General features: G+C 37.2%; 1 non-coding gene across 1 annotated transcript; it reads right to left on the bottom strand.

Moving 5' to 3' along the window:
* Positions 1-6,234: 6,234 nt before the first annotated feature.
* Positions 6,235-6,338, bottom strand: LOC115031158 (U6 spliceosomal RNA). The gene has a single exon (XR_003836781.2). It is a non-coding gene; the product is annotated as a U6 spliceosomal RNA (small nuclear RNA).
* Between the last annotated feature and the right edge of the window lie 17,006 nt (positions 6,339-23,344).

The raw sequence follows: 23,344 nt of genomic DNA, 5'->3' as shown, positions 1-23,344 counted from the left end.
TTGTTTTTGTTTCCATGATCTGTCCATTGATGAGAGTGGGTTGTGGAAGTCTCCCACTATTACTGTGTTTAGTGCAGTGTGTGCTTTGAGCTTTACTAAAGTGTTTTTAATGAATGTGGCTGCCCTTGCATTTGGAGCATAGATATTCAGAATTGAGAGTTCCTCTTGGAAGATTTTACCTTTGATGAGTATGAAGTGTCCCTCCTTATCTTTTTTGATAACTTTGGGTTGGAAGTCAATTTTATTCAATATTAGAATGGCTACTCCAGCTTGTCTCTTCAGGCCGTTTGCTTGTAAAATTATTTTCCAGCCTTTCACTCTGAGGTAGTGTCTGTCTTTTTCCCTGAGATGGGTTTCCTGTAAGCAGCAGAATGTTGGGTCCTGTTTTTGTAGCCAGTTTATTAGTCTGTGTCTTTTTATTGGGGAATTGAGTCCATTAATATTAAGAGATATTAGGGAAAAGTAATTGTTGCTTCCTGTTATTTTTGTTGTTAGAGTTAGGATTCTGTTCTTGTGGCTGTCTTCTTTTAGGTTTGTTGAAGGATTACTTTCTTTCTCTTTCTAGGGCATAGTTTCTGTACTTGTATTTTTTTTTGTTTTTCGGTTTTTGGTTTTTTTTTTTTTGTTTATTTTTTTGCTTTTTTTTTTCTGTTATTATCCTTTGAAGGGCTGGATTCATGGAAAGATATTGTGTGAATGTGGTTTTGTCATGGAATACTTTGGTTTCTCCATCTATGGTAAATGAGAGTTTTAGTGGGTATACTAGACTGGGCTGGCGTTTTCGTTCTTTTAGTGTCTGTATAAGCTGTCCAGGATCTTCTGGCTTTCACAGTCTCTGGTGAGAAGTCCGGTGTAATTCTAATAAGCCTGCCTTTATATGTTACTTGACCTTTTTTCCCTTACTACTTTTCATATTCTGTCTTTATCTAGTGCACTTGTTGTTCTGATTATTATATGACTGGAGGAATTTCTTTTCTGGTCCAGTCTATTTGGAGTTCTGTAGGCTTCTTGTATGTTCGTGGGCATCTCTTTCTTTAGGTTTGCAAAATTTTCTTCTATAATTTTGTTGAAGATATTTGCTGGCCCTTTAAGTTGAAAATCTTCATTCTCATCTACTCCCATTATCTGTCGGTTTGGTCTTCTCATTGTGTACTGGATTTCCTGAATGTTTTGAGTTAGGATTTTTTTTGCATTTTGCATTTTCTTTGATTGTTTTGTCCATGTTATCTATGGAATCTTCTGCACCTGAGATTCTGTCTTCACCTTACTGTTGTGACCTAGCTCCTGTTATCCTGGGATCCTGTTGTCCTAAGTTCCTAGGCATGTTATAGTGCCTGGAAGTGGTGTCTCCTTTGAGGACCATAAAGCTGTATGGTCAGTGATCCTAAGATTGTGTGGAGAGTCCCTGGGGACTGTGGGGGTGTCCGCCGATTCTGCTCCCAAGGTGACCTGGTGCTGGTGCCAACTAGAAGGGACTTGTGCCCCTGGACAAGCTGGTTTTCTTCTTCCCTTCTGCTGTCTCATGTCCTGTGTGGTTCAATTGGAACAGATGTCAGGTTCCCCTCACCAGTGATCATAAGATTTTGAGAAGAATCCTTTGGGGACCATGGGGGTGTCCACAGACTCCGGGCCCTAGGTGACCCAATGCTGATGCCAACATGAAGGCTCATCTCTTTCTACTTTGTGTAATCATTTGAGGACTATTGATATTAGCTCTTCTTTGAAAGTCTGATAGAACACTGTGCTAGGCTTCGTTGTTGTTGTTGGTGGTGGTGGTAGTAGTTGGAGTCTTTTAATGTCTACTTCTATTTCCTGGAGGCTGTTTAAATAGTTTACCAGATCTTAATTTAACTTTGGTAAGTTTTATCTGTCTGGAAAAATCATTCCTTTCATTAATATCTTCCAATTTTGTGGAGGACAGGCATTTGTAATAAGACCTAATGATTCTTTGAGCTTCCTTAGTGTCTGTTGTTATATTTCACCTCTCATTTCTGATTTTGTTAATTTGGATTTTGTCTCTCTGTATTTTGGTTAGTTTTACTAAGGGTTTATTTATTTTGTTAATTTTCTCAAAGCACTAGCTTCTTGTTTTCATTGATCATTTGAATGGTTTTCTTTAATTGACTTCCACCCTGATGTTGATTATTTCCATCCTTCTGATCCTTGTTGGTGTGCTGGATTCTTTTTTGTTTCCTAGAGCTTTCAGGTGTACTTTTAAATTACTAGTATGAAAGCTTTCTAATTTCCTTATGGAGACATTACTTCTATGAACTTTTTAATTAACATTGTTCTCATTCTGTCCCGTAACTTTGGGTATGCTGTGCCTTCATTTTCATTGAATTCTAGAAAATCTTTAATTTCTTTATTTCTTCCCACACCAAGAGATCATTTAGTAGAGAGTTGTTTAATTTCCATGAGTGTGTAGATTTTCCTGATGCTTCTGTTTTTGTTGAATTCCAGCTTTAATCCTTTGTGGTCTGATAAGATAAAAGGTGTTATTTTAATTTTCTTTTATCTGTTGAGGCTTGGTTTGTGATGGACTGTATGGTTAGTTTTGGAGAATGAAACATGAGGTACTGAAGCGAGGTTGTATTCTTTTGTGTTTTGGTGAAATATTCTGTAGATGTCTTTTATGTTCATTTTATCCATAATGTCTATTAGTTTTATTACTGCTCTGCTTAGCTTTGTCTGGATTATCTGTCCATTGTTGAGAGTAGGCTGGTGAAGAATCCCATTTTTAATCTGTGGGTATCTATGTGTGATTTAAGCTTTGTTTCCTTTACAAATGTGTGTGCCCTTGTATTTGAGGCATAGATATTTGGAATTGAAATATCATCTTGGTAAATTTTTCCTTGATGAGTATGCAGTGTCCTTCCCTTCCTCTTTTGATTAATTCTGGTTAAAATTCTGTTTTATTAGATATTAGAATGTCTACTCTAGCTTGCTTCATAGGTCTGTTTGCTTCAAAATATTTTTCTAGCCTTTTACTCTGGGTAATGTCTGTCTTTATTGCTGAGGTATGTTTCCTCTATGCAGGAGAATGATAGATCCTATTTTCACATTCAATTCTAAGAAAGCACAAAGTGACCACACTTTAGTCTTCATTCTTCTTGAGTTTCATGTATTTACAACTTGTATCTTGGGTATTCTAAGTTTCTGGGCTAATATCCACTTATCAGTGAGTACATATTATGTGAGTTCTTTTGTGATTGGGTTACCTCACTCCTTATTAACAGTTGGAACATCTTCTGGATATATGCCCAGGAGAGGTATCTCGGGATCCTCCAGTAGTACTATGTCCAATTTTCTGAGGAACTGCCAGACTGATTTCCAGAGTGGTTGTACAAGCTTGCAATCTCACCAACAATGGAAGAGTGTTTCTCTTTCTCCACTTCAGCATCTGTTGTCACCTGCCAAACCTGGGGATCCATCCCATAATCCGCCTCCAAACGCAAACTCCATTGCATATGCCAGCAAGATTTTGCTGATAGGACCCTGATATAGCTGTCTCCTGTGAGGCTATGGGGGTGCCTGGCAAACACAGAAGTGGATGCTCACAGTCGGCTATTGGATGGAACACAGGGCCCCCAATGGAGGAGCTAGAGAAAGTACCCAAGGAGCTAAAGGGGTCTGCAACCCTATTGGTGGAACAACAATATGAACTAACCAGTACCCCCAGATCTCATGTCTCTAGCTGCATATGTAGCAGAAGATGGCCATACTCGGCCATCATTGGGAAGAGAGTCCCCTTGGTCTTGCAAACTTCATATGCCTCAGTACAGGGGAACGCCAGGGTCACGAAGTGGGAATGGGTGGGTAGGGGAGTTGGGGGGAAGGTATGGGGGACTTTTGGGATAGAACTTCCATCTTCTATTTTTGCTGATAAGATTTCAGGTTTAACTAGAACTTGATCTCTTTGATGGAAAATACTGAGGGAATTACCCATTTCTATTCTATGACCCAAGGTCAAGATGCCCTAGCTAACTGTTTTGTTTGTTTGTTTGTTTGTTGTTTTTAGAGACAGGGTTTTTCTGAGTAGTCCTGGCTGTCCTGGAACTCACTCTTTAGACCAGGCTGCCCTTGAACTTAGAAATCTACCTGCCTCTGCCTCCCAAGTGCTGGGATTAAAGGTGTTTGCCACCACTGCCCAGCCCTAGCTAACTTTTCTTAGTCACTGTTAAACATTGTGTTTGTGTAAATCTCCATATTCAGCCAACCACTTATTTTAGCTTCTTTTAAGCTGCTTGATTGGAAAAAACTTTCCCCTGCACCTGCAGAGTAAGGAACAAGCATGTAAAGCCTCTAAAGGTCTCTTGGTCTAAACTCTTTGGTCAATATTTGAGTCCCTAAATACCTGAGTGTTGTTCCAGTTGGCTAGAATAAAGACATTCAAATGGAAATAAATTATATCTGAATGGGTTATCTCTGGGGTCCACATAAGTGAACATGATATATTGTTTTGTTTTTAAATTTCTGTTTTTTGAAGCATGTTTAATATATATCCATATTGCTCACTAAGTTCTAACTGAACTGGACTTTTCTGGATATGTTATGTGATGCAAGCTTACATGGTATTTTCCTGAAGTAAGACCCATGGGAGGACAATTAATGTTTGGAGAGAGTATAAATAGGCCTTAATAGACAGTGACCGCTAGCTTTTGTAGTGTACTGGCTGGTCTTGTATGTCAACTTGACACAAGCTGGAGTTATCATAGAGAAAGTAGTCTCTCTTAAAGAAATGCCTCTGTGAGATCCAGCTATAAGGCATTTTATCTATTAGTGATCAGTGATGGGAGGGCTCATTGTGGGTGTTGCCATCCCTGGGCTGGTAGTTCTAGGTTCTATAAGAAAGAAGATGAATAAACCAGGGGGAGCAATCCAGTAAGCAGCATCCCTCCTAGGCCTTTGCATCAGCTCCTGCTTCTGTGTTCTTGTCCTGTGTGAGTTCATGTCTTAACTTCCTCTGATGATACACAGCAATGTGGAAGTGTAAGATGAATAAACTCTTTCTTCCCCAACTTGCCTCTTGGTCATGAATACAACCCTGACTAAGACACATATCTAGTTTTGCAATGCTTCATTTGTCTCATAATGATCTCCCTTCCATACGAGAGGCACAGTAGAGAATGTCTCCTGACATCCCGGCTGGTGCTGGTTGTTTTCCCTGACTTGTGCAGATTCTAAAAAGATCTGGCAAATTCTGTTGCATCATGCCACCACTGCTGATTTGTGTTTGGTAGAGCTGAACTGGATTGCTGATACCCTGATGAACAGAGATTGGAATTTTCCCAAGGAACTACTTCTATATAGGTCCACATACTCCTGTTCTTTTACCATCGTTTCTTCCCTACCTTTGGATGGTGGGCTAGGAGTAGAATAAGGATTTTGAGTCCTTTATTAAAAGTAGGTTCTAAAAATCTAAGTCTACAACTAACTGTTTATAATCTAGTATTCCACAGCATGCATTTACTATGTCATTTGGCTGTTTTCGTAAAGATAAAAATCTGACTTCCTTCTGATATTTTCTTGAAGCATCATCATAATGCCCACTATATAAGTTTGGAGCCCAACTGATGCAATGAATTACTGGAGCTTTGGAATCTTTAAAATTGTTTTTTTTAAGTGGAAGTCTTAGTAGAACTGCAAGCTTTCCATGGACTTGCTAATGGCTGCAGGTGTTCTTTGTTTCTTTTTTCAAGTAAGTGGAGGGGTAGAATCTGGGCTTTTAACTGTATGTTACATCTGACTTAAATGGCAGGTGTCCTTTCCTTCACTGTACAGAAGCACAGATTTCTTGTCTCAAAACATATTTAGGCATGAATATTACATAAGGGACCACAATGTCACCTTCATTTTAAACTCTATTTTATTTCATAATTTAGTACTTCATGCTTCTCACTTCTGCAAAATTAGCTTTTCCTCTTTGATTGGCTTAATTAGCATTACTTCATGTGTTGGCCTCAATCTATGAAACAGCACACCTGAGTTTGTCATTTTCCTAAGAATTTTCCAAGTTTCCTTTTCAAAATTAAATATTTACATTGTTGGCAGTTGAGAATTTTAACTAATAAGAACATATGGTGCTGTCAGTAGGACAATACCATGTTATTTACAATAAAATCAATTATCTCTCACAATTAATCATCTATCCCTTCAAGCAGAATGTGCAGTGAATGATGTTGAATACATTGTGACATGTGTATCCTGGAGATGTGAACTGAACTAGAGGGATGGCAGAGGGCAAAGCCATTTACAATATAAAACACCCACAGTGCAGGGGCCATGCTAATCTTCTCTGTATCGTTCCAATTTTAGTAAATGTGCTGCTGAGTGGGAATGGGTGGGTAGGGGAGTGGGGGGGAGGGTATGGGGGACTTTTGGGATAGCATTGGAAATGTAATTGAGGAAAATACGTAATAAAAAATATATTTAAAAAAATAAAACACCCACAGCAAGAAACTTTCACAAACTCACTTTTTTCTTGGCCAATTATATATGGAATAAATCAAAGCACGTGTTATATTGTTACATTGAAGAAAATGGCCATAAGAAAAATGACCTTAATAAGAACTTAACAAAGCCCTCCTCCAGTTCTTCCTTCTGTTTCTTGTTTTTGTTACTCCAAACCAAAATTAGAATGGGAAATATTTCAAAGAAAAAGTCTGCACTGTGTGCAGCATAGCATCCTACCTTCATTGTTGGCCTTTGGATATGTTAAGAAAAGAACAAAATGGACAGGTGGGTGTGTAGGGAGGACTGAGAATGCAAGCAAGTATAATTATTTCTTGTATGTTTTTTCAGAACTTTTTCAAAAACTTAAATGAGGATTATTTGTAATAACTTCATGTTTCCAGTCATTGCTAATAAAAAAAAAAACAAATTATGAGGAACTTAAGAAAACTCAATAAAATTAATGAGATTATTTAAGTTTTAGTATTGGATCTTGAATTGTTGAGGGTAAAGAAAGAAAATTACAGGCGACCTTCATGTGGAAATTAATGTTTTTGTTTGTTACAAAATATAATTTATATTTTTACTATGATTCACAGAAGTATTTTTACTGAACTTATACCATTTGTACTTATAGATTGTGTGTGTGTGTATGTGTGTGTGTGTGTGTGTGTGTGTGTATCTACATATCTCATCCAAGAATTTAAAATAGAGCAAGGAACTACATGGGAATGATTGGAGGCAGGAAAGAGAAGGTGAAAATAATGTAATAGTAATTTTAAAATGGAAGAAATAGAAAAATATGAGAGATTCCCAATTAATAGCTTAATCATATTCCTGAAGGCTTTGGAAAAGTAAAGTCCACTAACACCACAAAGCAGGAAGCAAAAAGAGATTATCAAAATATTGATTAGTTTTTAAATGTGCTAAATATTTTGGAAATCAATCTCCTATGAAATATCAAGTTCAGAAACAGTTTCTTACATTATGTTAATTGTGTCTTTGTTAATTATTTCTTTTACTGATGTGAGGCATTTTGATGTTATTTGTTTTTGTTTTTTGTTTTGTGTGGAGGAGTTTAATGAATCCCGTCCTACCTGATTTTATTTAATCATAAAGATTTCTGAAGAATTGAAACCCATGAGGTTCTTTGGAAATGTAGGGTAGCATATGTTCTCTTGGGCCAAATGTGCTCTACATTTTTCCCAAGCAGAACTTAAGCCTTAGAGACTTCTAGGCAAAGCAAGGTAGTAAAGGACAATGAACAATAGCATTGCAAGGAGAGTCTTAGAATGTAGCTAATTCTAATATGAGAGTAGGGAATACTAGGTCTAGTCTTACATAAGACTTCTACTATCAAAAAATTTGTTCAGTGCCAAATGGTCAGGCCTGAGAACATGCATTGTGTGCATAAGTATGCATGCAATCACAATTTAACAATGACATCAGGAAATTCACAGGCAAATGGGGAGAACTAGAAAATGTCAACCTGAGTGAGATAACACAGTCACAAAAGCACACAAATGGTATGCTCTCACTGATAAGTGCATATTAGAAAAAAACCCTCGGAATACCCAAGATACAAATCACAGACTTTATGAAGCTCAAAAAGAAGAAAGACGAAAGTCTGGATGCTTCAGCCTTACTTAGAAGGGGAAACAAAGTAATCATGGGAGGTAAAGGGAGGTGGCCATATGGTAGGGTGAGAGGAGTGGGAGGATAAAAGGGGCAGCAGGTTCAGGTGTTGGAGGAGACAGGGAGAAGTACAGAGTGTCAGGAAATTGAAAGAAGGTGTATAGAAGTGGGAGATGGGGAACTGGGACTAGCCACTAGAGACTCTCAGATGCTACAAAATCAAGAAGTTCCCAGGACCCAAAGACCCATTAGCTGAAATACACAACATAGGGGAGATAGAATCTCTAGAGACCATATCCAGTGGATAGGCACAGCCCCCAGTTGAGGAATGTAGCCAACCACCCATCTCAAAAGTTTTAACCCAGAATTATTCCTGTTTAAAGAAAATACAAGGACTAAGAGTGGAGCAAAAATCATCCAGAGACTGGTCCACCTAGAGATCCATGCCATTTGCAGACACCAAACCGAGACACTATTGCTGATGCCAAGAAGTGCTTGCTGACAGGAGCCTGATTTAGCTGTCCCTGAGAAGCTCTGCCAGAACCTGACCAATACAGATGCGGACGCTTGCAGCCAATCATTGAACTGATCATGGGACCCCAAGGGAAGAGTTAGGGAAAGGACTGAAGGAGCAGAAGGGGAAACAACCTTCTAGGAAGAACAACAATATTGACCAACCAGACCCCCGCCCCCGCCAGAGCTCACAGGGACTAAATAACCAACAAAAGATTACACATGGATGGAAGGACCCACAGATGAATCAGAGGACTGTCTTATCTGGTATCAATGGGAAGGGAAGCCTAAGGAAGCTAGATGCCCCAGCAGAGGGGATGCTAGGTCAGTGAGGTGGGGGTGGATGGGTGGGTGGTGGAGCACCCTCTTATAGGCAGGGGGAGGGGAGATGGGATGAGGGTTTGTAGAGGGGAAACCAGGAAAGGGGACAACATTTGAAATGTGAACAAAATAACCAATAAAAAAATTAGTTAAAAATAAAAGAGGTCATTTATTTGAAAGACAGTAGGGAGGGGTATGTGGGAGTGTTTGAAAGTAGGAAAGGAAAGGAATAAATGTAATTATATTATAATCTAAAATTAAATTAATCAATTAATTTCTTAGGATGAAACAAGTCACAGGATTCATTAGAACCTTCACAAATCATCTTATTTGAATACATAGAATATAATTCTTTCGAATCACTTTAACAATAGACAGTCTACAAGTCAGAAACTATTTGCAATTTAAGCAATAGAGGGGTGGGCATCAGGGTTTGGTTTTAAATAGTTAATACTAACTACAAAGATATAAGAATTCCTTTTACAGTAGAGAGAAATTATTTTTTAAAAAAAATATTAGATATTTTCTTCATTTACATTTCAAATGCTATCCCAAAAGTCCCCTATACCCTCCCCCCGCCCTGCTCCCTTTCCCACCCACTCCCACTTCTTGGCCCTGGTGTTCCCCTGTACTGGAAAGTTTGCTAGACCAAGGGGCCTCCCTTCACAATGATGGCCGACTAGGACATCTTCTGCCACATATTCAGCTAGAGACATGAGCTCTGGGGGTGTGTGGTGCTTGCTGACATTGGGGAGTGATTTGAAACTTACCCATAGTGTAACTCAGAGGAGTGCTGTTGTACAGTATTGGAGAAATGGTGCAGAGTAGAAAGTTCTTGAGCTATTTGACCTTTATAAAGGCTTGCCATAAAAGCCACCCACGGTCTAATAATCCTCTCCCTGTTTTTAGCTTGGAATATTATCATGTGCTTGTTCAAGCAAGTGATCTTGACATTGGTATTTATTCTCTGCCATATGTGACACGGCTGAGAACAAGCCAATGTAAACACTATACAGTCATATCCTTAAAACAAAATACATACAACTTTTCTCCTTATAACTTAGCAATTTTAATCAGGTCATTGTATATTATGAAACTGACTGAGACACAGATTGGATCTATAATAACCTACAACCTTAATAATTATAAGAGACTGGTTAGAAAATGAATTTAGAAATCCTATTCTTATGGCTCCATTAAAAATATTATTTTCAATATCAAAATCAGTTAGAAATATACATGTATTTGTATGTGCATATATATTAAATTAATATTTTAGTTTCTAATGTCTTCCTTTTGAGATGTTCTAGTCATGACTTGTCCTCAAGTTTTTTTCTCCTTCCTCTTAGAAAATTTAATATAAAATCTTTTTCACAAAGACAGATTAAAACATTGCTATATCTGTATTTGTAGTAAATCTAGATGAAGCAATATTTCGACTACTCAAAATTTGGTCATCTGTTTTGAAGAGTAGGAGTGTCATACAAAGAATGTGTCCATTGTTTCTTAATTAAGATTAAATAGATGTTATAAGTATGTATTTTTTTCTCTTATGGTTCAGATGTACTACATGAGTCATAAGCAAACACCCTAACTGAGGATCTCCCATGTGTTTGCACGGATACCTTTGATACTTCAAGTGAAAAAGTTTGATGAAGTTCTATGGACACTCTGTGCCTGGGGCTGAACTGTTAGTGGATGAACATATTGTTCTCATCTTGAATTGGGTCTATAATTCAACTGATGTGACATTGGAAAATATAAACTTAATTTGGGACAGAGGAGGAAATCAACCTTATTGTTGATGCCCAGGGGGTTAACGATTTAACATTTTCACTTCGGTTCACTTATTTTGATCTTAAATTGTAAGACTCAATTACTTCAGATAAATCCCATCTAGTTTCATTGCATAATTGGTTTTTTGTAGAGTCCATTATCCTAATAATTATACTCTGATTGGCATAAAAATGAAATATTCTGATAAGAAACATCAGGGAAAAATAACAGTAATTAATAGTAATTAAATTCAATGCAGCCCATTTTAGAGAAGAGAGGTTGGAGGTGATTTGTAAAGTTCATATAGAACTTAAGCAGGAAACCAACAAAAATTTGATTTTTTTTCATTTATTCACAGTTGCTAAAATATATTAAAATTCAAACAAGAGAATTCTTCCATACCAAAATCAAATCAGTGTGAATCAAGAATTACATATATATGTTAGATTATGTGCTTCTATTTACCCATTTAATTCAAGCCTGCCTATTTCAGGCATTATATAGAATTTCAATGTACGAAATAAAGAGCATATTTTGAGCATAAATTGTATGAGAAATTTAAGTTGTAAGATGAAGTCACCGAAAGAGGGTCTAGCCAGGAGCAAAGGTTCTGTGTTGTTGGTGTCTGTGGGCATGTGTATTAGCTTTCCCATCTACTCAGCCTCCTGGCAGAAAGTTAATGATAAAGGAATTGTCTTTAATTTTGGTTATTACTTTTCCCTGAATTCCAAGAAAAAGGGAATTGGTTACCTGAGACATTCTAGAGGTAAAATGGATGCTCATAGCCAAATCCATCTTTGGTTAGTATGCTTTACCTGCCTAACTGGGCATTAGGCAACCAGCTGCACCATGCTATGTTCTTCTGTCATTTAAATGGGGTAGGTTTGCCACAAGTGAGGAGTGGCACTTTTTTTCTAGGCATTGCACACAAATGAATGGAGAGCATGCTTGCACTCAGTACTGAGGACCAGACCAAAAGACAGTAACAAACTGGAAGAACTGGAAGAACAATAAAGAATAGGACGAGCCTTGAAGCTGAGCTTGGTGATGCTACTACAATCACAGGACATGCAAATAGAGACAGGGAAAAAAAGACAGGTGGATCCTGTAAGTTCACTGGCCAATATACCTTGCCAAAACGATGAACTTTAGTTTCAGTGAGGGAGCTTGCCTTCAAAAGTATCAGGATATTTCCTTTGTCTTAGCCAGTAATTCATTTCACTTCCATTCTGACTAACAAACACCGCTGAACCCAACTGAATCCAAAATACTTTCTTCAGGTATCAGCCAAGGACAATCACTTCTTTCTTGCTCCCAGCATCTCATACATGATTAAAATCACATGGAATGAAAAATTAGCTCCTTCCTTTATATTTTCACATAACGCTTTAATATCACAAACATGAAAATATATCTGTAGTTTGTGTGTATGTATGTGTGCCATGTTGAAGGCTGGCCACATATTTATGTGTCCTGGCTAACCATTACTTTGTAATTGATCTTCTGTAATTGTTCGCCACCTTCTTTGAGATAGACTTTATTACTTAGCTTCACTTTATTAATTTGACTAGCCTGGCGAGCTTGCCAGCCTCAGTGGTCTTCCTGTTTCTACCTCTCATTTACTGGCATTACAAATGGGCATTGCCACACATGTACTTCTTTGTACTGATATGGCAAGAATTGTATTTACCAAACAACTCCCACATTTATAATTCTGATCGCAAATACTTTCTCTTCAAATTACATGACAAAGGGCCAAAATAAAAAGCGTGATAAAAAATTATGATAATTTGTCTCTCATTGAGTAGATTGCTTTATAGACTCGACAATCAATCCACAGATAAGCCAGATGTGAGTAGTTTTGATACTTTGGTTTATATTTGTTTTCATTTGTTTTATTGTCACACAAATGCATTTAACCTCTACCTAGTGTGCATTTTATGTAACGATGTGAACATCTGACTTCCATTACAATCATTGCCCTTGTGTTTGGTGTTCATTTAGGTCTTAGACTTATTCATCATTTGGGGTTGGAATCATGTAAAAGTTCAATCTTCTGACCATGACTTACATTGTTCAGTTCTCTAAACACGATTCGCATATATGGCCTATTTGTCACTTTCCTAGTCCTTAAAACAAAATTATCAGTATGATAATAGTGGCAGAATACAAAACTGCCTACTGACAAGATTCTACCAACAACGCAGTTCATTTGTAGTAGCAAAGCTCTCCTTTGATTTACTGGTATGTTAATAAACCATGATTATCCACATGACATTCCTAAGCCACACCCAGTAGGTAATATGTAAATCTGGATTTCAGAAGCTAAAAGAGATTCATTTACACAATATGATATTTAGTGGAGAATACAAAAGGAGCATCGTATAAAGAAAAATCAACAAAAAAATGAGCAAGTGATTAGTTGTTTCCTTGGTTTGAGAACTGTAGCTCTCATATACTCTGGGAAAGTTAAATGTCTTCATATATCAAGTATATCTGTCTCTGAAAGGGTGAGTTTGATGATGTTAATTACATAGGGCCTTGGAGACCCAAATAGGATCTTCTGTAGAGACACAGGAAAATGCTAAGCATATCAAAGGAATCAATAGGTAACTCTGTGGTTGCTGTGTATACATACATTTCTGTTTAACACTAATCCTACATAGGAAAAGTATTTTTAAAAAGAAAACTTTGAAGTAGATCATATTCAAAACAAACAGAGTAGGCAATCTTGATCATTTTCAGCAGAATTTAAGATTTAAATATATGCAGTTATATTAAAAAGTTCATTAAGTTACTAATGTTGTGCTATTTGCAAAATCAAATTTATTTCCACCAGGCCCTAAATTCAAACCCTGCCTACAAGAGTGTGAGTTCCAACCTTCACTAAAGGATTCCTGCTGTTTTCTCCCAGTGGATGGCTATGACAAATGCTAAAGGAATGTGTGGCCTTGCTTATAAGCAGAAGACAGGTGATTTCTCTTCAAAATACCAGTGCATGCCTTTAAAAGATGGGGACTCTTGTTAGGATAAAGGGAGGGGGACTGATGTTTCTCCATTTCATTAAGAACAGTGGAACTGGCACTCCTTTATCAGTGAGCAGAACCAGTTTTTATTTAATTTTTCTTTTCGGATATTAAAATTCCTTTAACAATAAAATATGGAATTAAATGTAATCACATTTCAACAATGACATGTTAAATACTTGCTACCTAAAGACCAGATACATCCCCAGATCATAAACTATGTTGCTGAATACAAAGGGTGACACAAAAAGATAGTTCTGATCAAATTGAGTAGAGCTGATGGCTAATTAGAGGATATTTTTTCATTTTTTGTAATTGCTTTTATAAGAGCTTTTCTTTTTTTATTGGCTATTTTCTTTTAAAATGTTTATATTGGATATTTTCTTTACTTACATTTCAAATGTTATCTTTTTTCTTAGTCACCTCCCCTCAAAAACCCCTATCCCAATCCCCTGTCCCCTGCTTCTATGAGGGTGTTCCTGTACCCAACAATCCACTCCCTCCTCTCTGCCCTGGTATTCCCCTACACCGGGGCATCAAACAGGACCAAGGGCCTCTCTTCCCACTGATGCCCTACAAGAAGATCCTCTGCTACAGATGTGGCTGGAGCCATAGGTCCCTCCATGTGTACTTGTTGGTCAGTGGTTTAGTCCTTGGGAGCTTTTGAGGGGGCCTGGTCTGTTGATATTGTTGTTCTTCCTATGGGGTTGCAAACCCCTTCAGCTCCTTCAGTCCTTTCTCTAACTCCTCCATTGAGGACCCAATGGTTGGCTGCTAGCATCTGCTTCTCTATTTGCCAGGCTCTAGCAGAGCCTTTCAGGAGACAACTATATCAGGATCCTGCCAGCAAGCACTTCTTGGTATCCAAAATAGTATCTGGATTTGGTGACTGCATATGTGATGGAGCAGTCTCTAAAAAGCCTTTACTTCAGTCTCTGCTCCAGACTGTCTACACATTTCCTCCCATGAGTATTTTGTTCACCCTTCTAAGAAGGACCTAGGCATCCACACTTTTGTGTTTCTTCTTCTTGAACTTCCTGTGGTCTGTGAAATGTATCTTGGGTATTCTGAGATTTTGGGCTAATATCAACTTATCAGTGAGTGGATACCATGTATATTATTTTGTGACTCAGTTGCCTCACTCAGGATATTTTCAAGTTCCAATCATTAGCCTAAGAATTACATGATTTAATTGTTTTTAATAGATGAGTAATAATTTGTTGTGTAAATGTACCACATTTTTTTTAATCTATTCCTCTGTTGAAGGACATCTTGGTTCTGTCCAGCTTCTGGCTATTATAAATAAGGCTGCTATGAATATAGTGGAGTATATGCCAAGTAGTGGTATAGCTGCGTCCTCAGGTGGTACTATGTCCAATTTTCTGAGGAACTACCAGACTGATTTCTAGAGTCGTTGTATCAGCTTGCAATCCCACCAAAAATTGAGGAGTGTTCTTTCTCCACATCCTGGCCAGCATCTGCTGCCACCTGTTTTTGATCTTAACCATTCTGACTGATATGAGGTGGAATATCAGGGTTGTTTTGATTTACATTTCTCTGATGACTAAGGATGTTGGACATTTCTTTAGCTTCTTCTCAATATCAATTTGATATTCCTCATTGAGAATTCTTTGTTTATCTCTGTACCCCATTTTAAATAGGGTTATTTGGTTTTCTGGGGTCTAACTTGTTGAGTTTGTATATGTTGGCTATTAGCTCTCTATCTGATGTAGGATTGGTAAAGGTCTTTGCTCAATCTTTTGGTTGCCATTTTGTCCTATTAACAGTGTCTTATGCCTTACAGACACTTTGCAATTTTTTATTAGATATTTTCTCTATTTACATTTCAAATGTTATCCCCTTTTCTAGTTTTCCCTCTGAAAATCCCCTATCTCCTCCTCCCTCACCCTGCTTACCAACCCACCCACTCCTGCTTCCTGGCCCTAGCTTTATCCTATATTGGGGCATAGAACCTTCACAGAACCAAGGACCTCTCCTCCCATTGATGACCAACTAGACCTTTCCACTTGTCATTTGTTGATCATAAGGCATAAGTCATTGGTGTTCTGTTCAGGAACTTTTCCCTTGTGCCCATGTTTTTGAGGCTCTTCCCCAATTACTTTTCTATTAGTTTCATTGTATGTGGTTTTATGTGGAGGTCATTGATCCACTTGGACTTGAGCTTTGTACAAGAAGATAAGTACAGTTCAATTGCATTCTTCTACATGCTGACCACCAGTTGAAACAGCACTATTTGTTGAAAATGCTCTCTTTTTCCCCCCACTGTATAGCTTTGTTAAAGATCAAGTAACCATAATTGTGTGGGTTCATTTCTTTGTCTTCAAGCTCAGTAATACAGCTTGAGGTCAGGGATGGTGATTCTTCCAGAAGTTCTTTACTGTTGAGATTGGTTTTCCTATCCTGGATTTTTTGTTATTCCAAATGAATTTGCAAATTGCTCTTTCTAACTCTAAGAAGAATTGAGAAGGAATTTTGATGGAGATTGCATTGACTCTGTATATTGCTTTCGGCAAGAGGGCCATTTTTTCTTTATTATAACTGCCAATCCATGAAGATGAGAGATAGTTCCATCTTCTGAGATCTTGGATTTCTTTCTTCAGAGACTTGAAGTTTTTGTCTTACAGATCTTTCACTTCCTTAGTTAGAGTCACACCAAGGCATTTATGTTGTGACTTTTGTGAAGAGTATTATTTCCCTAATATCATTCTCAGCCTGTTCATCCTTTGAGTAGAGTAAAGATACTGATTTGTTGAAGTTAATTTTATATCCAGCCAGTTTGCTGAAGTTTTTTTTTTTTTAATCAGCTTTAGTAGGTCTCTGGTGGGATTTGTGGTGGCACTTAAATATACTATCATATCATCTGCAAATAGTGACACTTTTACTTCCTCCTTTCCAATTTGTATCCCTTTGACCTCCTTTTGTTTTCTAACTGCTCTAGCTAGGAATCCAAGTGCTATTTTGAACAGGTAGAGAGAGAATGGACATTCTTGTCTAGTCCCTGATTTTAGTAGGATTGCTTCAGGTTTCTCTCCACTTAGTTTGATGTTGGCTACTGGTTTGCTGTATATTGTTTTTACTATGTTTAGGAATGGGCCTTGAATTCCTTATCTTTCTAAGACTTTTATCATGAAGGAGTATCAGATTTTGCCAAATGCTTTCTCAGCGTTTAATGATGTAGTTTTTTTGTTTTTTCTTGAGTTTGTTGTTTCTCAGTGGATTATGTTGTTGGCTTTCCATATATTGAACCATCCCTGCATCTCTGAGATGAAGCCTACCTGATCATAATGGATAATTGTTTTGATGTGTTCTAGCATTCAGTTTGTGAGAATTTTATTTAGTATTTTTGCATCAATATTCATAAGGGAAAGTAGTCTGAAGTTCTCTTTCTTTGTGTTTCCTCTTTAAGGGCTGCTACCTTTTTACCTGTGTTCTCCTGTGTTTCTTTAAGGGAGTTATTTATGTCCTTCTTAAAGATCTCTTTCATCTTCCTGAGATGTGATTTTAATTCTGAATTTTGTTTTTTTTTCTGGTGTGATGGAGTATCCAGGACTTGCTGTAGTGGGAGATATAGGTTCTAATGTTGTCAAGTAGCCTTGGTTTCTGTTGCTTATATTTTTGTGCTTGCCTCTCCCATCTGGTTATTTCTAGTGCTATCTGCTCTTGCTTTCTCTTATTTCAGAAAAAAAAAAAATACTTGTCCCCCCCTGTTATCTTGGTTGTGTCAGAACTCCTCCGAGTCCAGCAAGAGTCCAGAGTCCAGAATCAGTGATCCTGAAATGCTGGGTGTGTCAGAGCTCCTGGGAGTCAAGCTTTCTCTGGGTGTTGCAGAGGTGGGTGCGAAGCCAGATCCCTGGGTTTGCTCCAGGCACAGGTGCAAGTTGGAAGGAACCTGTCCCTCTGGTTTGGTGGGGTTTTGTGTTTCCCTGCTTTCTGTGGAGGTCCCAGTTATACTGTGTGTTGGGAAAGATGTGTCCTCAGTTGTGATTCTGAGTGTATCACAGCTCCTGTGCTCCTGGGTATGTCTGATCTCATGGGATTTGAGCTTTCTTTGTGATCCTGTGATCCTGTGATTCTGGGCATTTCGGAGTACCTGGGAGTTGTGCTCCATCAGGGTGTTTTAAGAATGGGTGCACAACCAGCACACCAGGTCTGCACCAGGTACAGGTGCAGACTGGAAGGAACCTATGCCACTGGCAGTGTGGGGGTGTAGGGGTTCCTGTATCTCTGATCCCAGGGGACCTAGTTACTCTGGGTGTTGGTGCAGATGTTGTGGCCTCCTCACCTGTATCCTGGGTGTGTTAGAGCACCTTAGTTGATTGATATCTAGGCTGTTTATAACTTTTGGTTATTATGAATGAAGCAGCTATGAAAATGGGTAAGCACATATCTCTGTAGTAAAATGTAGAGTCTCTTAGGTATATTCCTACAAATAGTATATCTGAATATTATATAACTATTTTGAGATTTTTGAGGCGCCTCCACAATGAATTGCATAGTAATTGTACAAGTCTGAACTCTACCAAAAGTAATAGTCCTTCTTTTTCCCCATTTCTTCACAAGCATCTTCATGCACTAAGAGAATAGATTAGAAAAAAAATTTCCTTCTCCCAAGAAAAGCATGATTAGAAATACATAATGGAAATGTTTGAGAGAGAGAGAGCAAATAATCTATTTTCTGCTATCTCTGAGAGATGTGCCTTCCATCATTGACAACACTACTGTAACAAGATTCGAAATAGTATTCCAAGCCTGTGGAAACAAGAAATAAGCAGGCATAATTATTTTAATTTCTGACAAATCAGACCTCATGTAAAAGCTAATTTGAAGAAATAGTGAAGGACACTACAGGCTCACTAAAGGAAAATTATTCCAAAAAGTTACTCTAATTCTAAACATTCGTACACCAAATACCTGGCCACCCACATAACATCATAAAAGAAAAAAATTACTATATCTAAAATCACATATTAACATTAGCACAGTGATGGAGAGTGACCTTAATACTTTAGTTGTGCCAATAAGGATATCATGCAGAGAAAACGAAACAGAAGAACTCTGGAGTAAAATAACATCACATCTTTAATTGACCTTGTTATAGCTCTACTATATTTTAGATGTCCCCAGAGATATAAAAATAAAATATGCTGTTAATTTAGTAATGTTTTCTTTAATGATTAAATTATATAAAACCAAAGCTTATCAGTAAAATAAATATTGTACTTAAATTTACAAAGTTGTCACAGAATGTGGGTCACTTCTGGAGATACCATGATAATTGTGTATTATGCATATTAGTTATCATCAAAACTGGACACACTGGAGAATGAAAGAAAGTGCTCTTAATAATTGTGAGGGTTCTCTACATCAAACTGTCCCAGAAAACAGAACATGTACTTCAATTGCAGAAATTATACCTGACTATTTTTTTCTGAAATTACTTTTTTGAGTCTATAGTTAAGAGCTATGAAAGAATTGCCCAAATTGCATTTATATGACTAATTAAATAGTTACTTAAATAAGAAATAATAAACATAAACAAAAATTTTAAATATAGTTGTAATTTATAGATCAAGTTATGCATGTATATACATGAGGTATAATGAGAGCTTTTAATATATGCACATGATGTAGTATGATTAAATCCAGACAATTCACATATTCTTCATCTTATTCAACTATCATTTTATGGTGACCCATTTGAGATCTAACCCATTATTATATTTGCTATACATATCACATATTGTTGAAGTGTTGCTACTCTACTGTATAATAATGGTGTCTTAACACACAAATAGAGAACAATAAGTTTTATATATACAATGGAAAGTGTTTAATCTTGAAAAGACTAAGTAGTACCATTTGTAAAACATGGATGAATTACATGTTTATAGATTTTGGTCTGGGAATAACTGCAAAAGATAATAAACAAACAAAAGGATACAGGAATAAGCCTTCTCTAAATAATTTCATGAGGATAACTTTTTAATATTAAACCCAAAAAACTTAATACACTCTTTAGTCCACTCCTGTCCTCTGTGTTCTCTTTCTAAGAAGTCTCCTGATTACTAAATATAAAAAAAAGTGCACAAGAAAGATACAATAGTTTTCTTGAAGAATCTACTAGGAAGGATGACTCAGGCCAAGAAAAATTTATATTATAACACATATGGTGGCATGTACATATTCGTAATCAGAAAATAAGGACAAGGAAACAATTACACACAGAGGCACATCTAAATAGAGAATCCAAGATTAATGTGATTTATTTATACATAAAAAATTAGAATATGATTATGCCGTGTAGGCAAAGGGAAGAATCTGAGCACCACGTGCATAGGATGTGAGGAAACACAGAGGATGATAGGAAAAGGAGTAAGTGATTTGGAAATAACTTGGTTTGACTTTCAAGTGATGTCACAAACTTCAGATTCAGTTATATTTCTTAATAATGGCTGTCTTTACTCCAATATTTTCTTAAACAAAATTATTACTCAATGTTCTCTTTCAATTTTCTCCGTAGAGCCAGGTGCTCTCTTAGCACTTAAAAATGGCCTTGAGACTTTCAAAGTATTTCAACTGTGCATTGGTGCAAGATTGCCATGGTGATTATTTCTACAATTTTAGCCATGACTCCTCTAATTCATCAAACTTATTTTCTAAATCCCAGTGAAATATTCTCTGCTGTTTTTGTCAGTAGTTGGTTTTACTGCAAGCGTGCTGCCTCTAATTGCATGGATTCCTCTTTGCCGTTTCTCTTATTGAGGATAAATTCAACTGATGAGTTCAAGGCCCCAGAAGCTTTAAAGTCGCCATTAATTTAATGTCACTCACTCTTCATTTATTAGTAGTTCTAATTTCTCACCAATCCCGAAATATTTGGAGAAGCTGACCTATTCAACTTGATCCCAGTTGCAAGCATTAATTAATCAAGCTCTCTGGCTGCCCTTATGCCTCACTGACAGCTGTAATGTTGAAACAATCTTTATTGGATAGTTTTTATTTTAATCTCTTTCACTTACATGATCTTCTGACATAAAATTGGAAAGATCCCTGTAGATTAGTAATATTTACACACTTCTGAATTTAAATGTTAAAGATTTCATATTTTCTAGATTGTTTTAAATAAAACTTTATTTCTTGAGTAGAAATGGACATTATAGTAGATGTCAGACAGAATATCCAGTCTTCACATAAAATTTTGCAAGATTTTGAGCCTTACATAGAGGTTTTAATCCTGCTACTACTCCATGTCTCAGTCCAGGAACACAGTAGATATTTAGGAAATATTCTGTTCTGTAAATGCAAACAAAAAATTATTTTAAAAGATACTTTGGTTAGTTCATATTATTGTCCCTCCTATAGGGTTGCAGTTCCCTTTAGCTCCTTGGGTACTTTCTCTAGCTCCTCCATTGGGGGCCCTGTGTTCCATCCAATAGATGAATGTGAGCATCCACTTCTGTATTTGCCAGGCACTGGCCCTTGGTCTTGGGAAGATTAAATGCCCCAGGGCCAGGAAGTGGGAGTGGGTGGGTTGGGGAGCATGGAAGAGGGAGGGTATAGAGGAATTTTGAGATAGCATTTCAAATGTAAATGAAGAAAATATCTAATAAAAAAGATACTTTCGGAGCTTATATCTCAAAGAAATGTATCATGGCATTCTTATAAAATTTTGCCTATTGATCTTTTTAAAGTTTTACTATCAATCTTTGAAAAAAGTAGGTATGTATCAATTTTGATGAGTATCTTTCCCTGTGAGATTTTAAACCAGAGTTGGACTGTGGATGCTGTTCATTTTTCTAACTGGTTTAGCAAAGTAAGAAAACTTGAACTTCACTCTGATGGATTCTGAAGTTATTCAACTAATATTTTCTCTTTCTTTTGTTTTTATAAAATATGTAAATGAACTCTAGAGAATTAATTGAAGATCTATGTTCTCAAGCAATCAAGGAGTTCTGATAATGTAATAGTTTATTTTAAAACCTTTGAGAGTAATATGATGATGTTGAATCTTAGGCTTAGAATCAACTTGCAAAATTATGTGTGTGTGTGTGTGTGTGTATTCATTATTAATAAAGAATTAATCCTTGTTGTGGCCCACATGAATCTGAATAATTCACCTACGATAACTACTATTGAACCAGTGAGCATGCTGGCTCTGTTATAAATATTAAAAGACAATGTAAGAGTCTTTAATTAATAAGTTAATTCAATGATGCATTTCCTAAAAAACAAAGATAGGAAAGTAACTTTACTTGGGGAACACATACACAATGAGGCACTACCTAATCTCCAAAAATAGTACATGCATAATCATGTTTTCATTGAACTTGAAAGATATTCAATGATGAATAAATGAAGTAGATAGTCACTTGTGTTTTAGTTTATTTTTCAGTTGCTGTGAAGAAACACTTTGAAGTATAGCAACTTAGGGAAGGAATGGGTGAACTTTAGCTCATGCTTTTGAGTCACAGTTCATTCATCTTCGAGGGAAGCCAGGGTAGAAACTCAAACGGCTTTAACTCAGAATCCAAGGAGGAGTGCTACTTTCAGGCTTCCTCTTTGGCTCAGACTCAGCTAGGTTCTTATGTAGCCTAGACCCACCTGCTTAGATTAGTATGGCCAACAGTAGCCTGGCCCTCCCACATTGACTATCAATCAAAACAATCTCTCACTCATGTGGCTACATGCTCCTAGCATCAAGGCAATTCTTTAATTGACTATTTATCTTTCCAAGTGACTCATGATTGTGTAGAGCTGACAGTAATCATAGACAGCAAACCTTGGTTAAGGATATTAGCAGAATTCATAGTTCAGATATAATTCCCATTTTATATTCTATTTGCTTAGTGCTCAGAAATGATTTTGAACCTGGGTGGTGCTGGTGCAAACCTTTAATCCCAGCACTTGTGAGACTGAGACAGGTGGATTTCTGAGTGTGAGGCAAGCCTGGTTTGCAGAGTAAGCTCCAGCACAGCCAGGGCTACACAGAGAAACTCTGTGACAAAAACCAAAACCAAACCAAAACAAGAAACAACAAAACACTGAATGAGGGTTTGTGCTGGCAGTCTTGATGGACACAGTTCATTCCTCAGGAGCCAACTGGGAAAAGGCGAGAGACAGCACTCCTGCATCTTCTGACTCCCCCTTCTTCAAGCAGTAGGCATCTGTACCTGGGTAGATGTATAAGTGCCTGGGCATAAATCCAAGTCAGTCTGTGTAATGTCACTTGTTTGTATATGTTCAGGGCTGGCCATTTCCTTTGGTGGAAGACTGCCTTGCTCACATATTCCTTTCCTAAATTACTATATTGCCCAACTACAATTATATACTGTACTTATACTTCCAGATAAATGGAGTTCTCACCCCTTATTAAGGAAACTTGCCTTTGCAACAGATGAAGACTGTTATGAATGCCACAACCAATGCCATTGTAGAGTCCAGTCCCAGAGGATACTATTAGAATATAATGTTTTAAATATCACTGAATTTCTTCTATTTTTCTTGAATTTAAGGTTTAAGGACCCGTATCAAAGAGCAGTAGAAAAGATTGCAAGGGCTAGTGGATGAGAGAACTTGTGTGTCCTAAGAATGTCAGAAGCTAC

Source organism: Mus caroli, unplaced genomic scaffold, assembly GCF_978045245.1.
Source record: "Mus caroli unplaced genomic scaffold, Mus_caroli_1 scaffold_4, whole genome shotgun sequence".
Taxonomy (NCBI): Eukaryota; Metazoa; Chordata; class Mammalia; order Rodentia; family Muridae; genus Mus; species Mus caroli.
The sequence above is the reverse complement of the archived record's forward strand: the minus strand, read 5'-3'. Positions and strand labels throughout refer to the sequence as shown.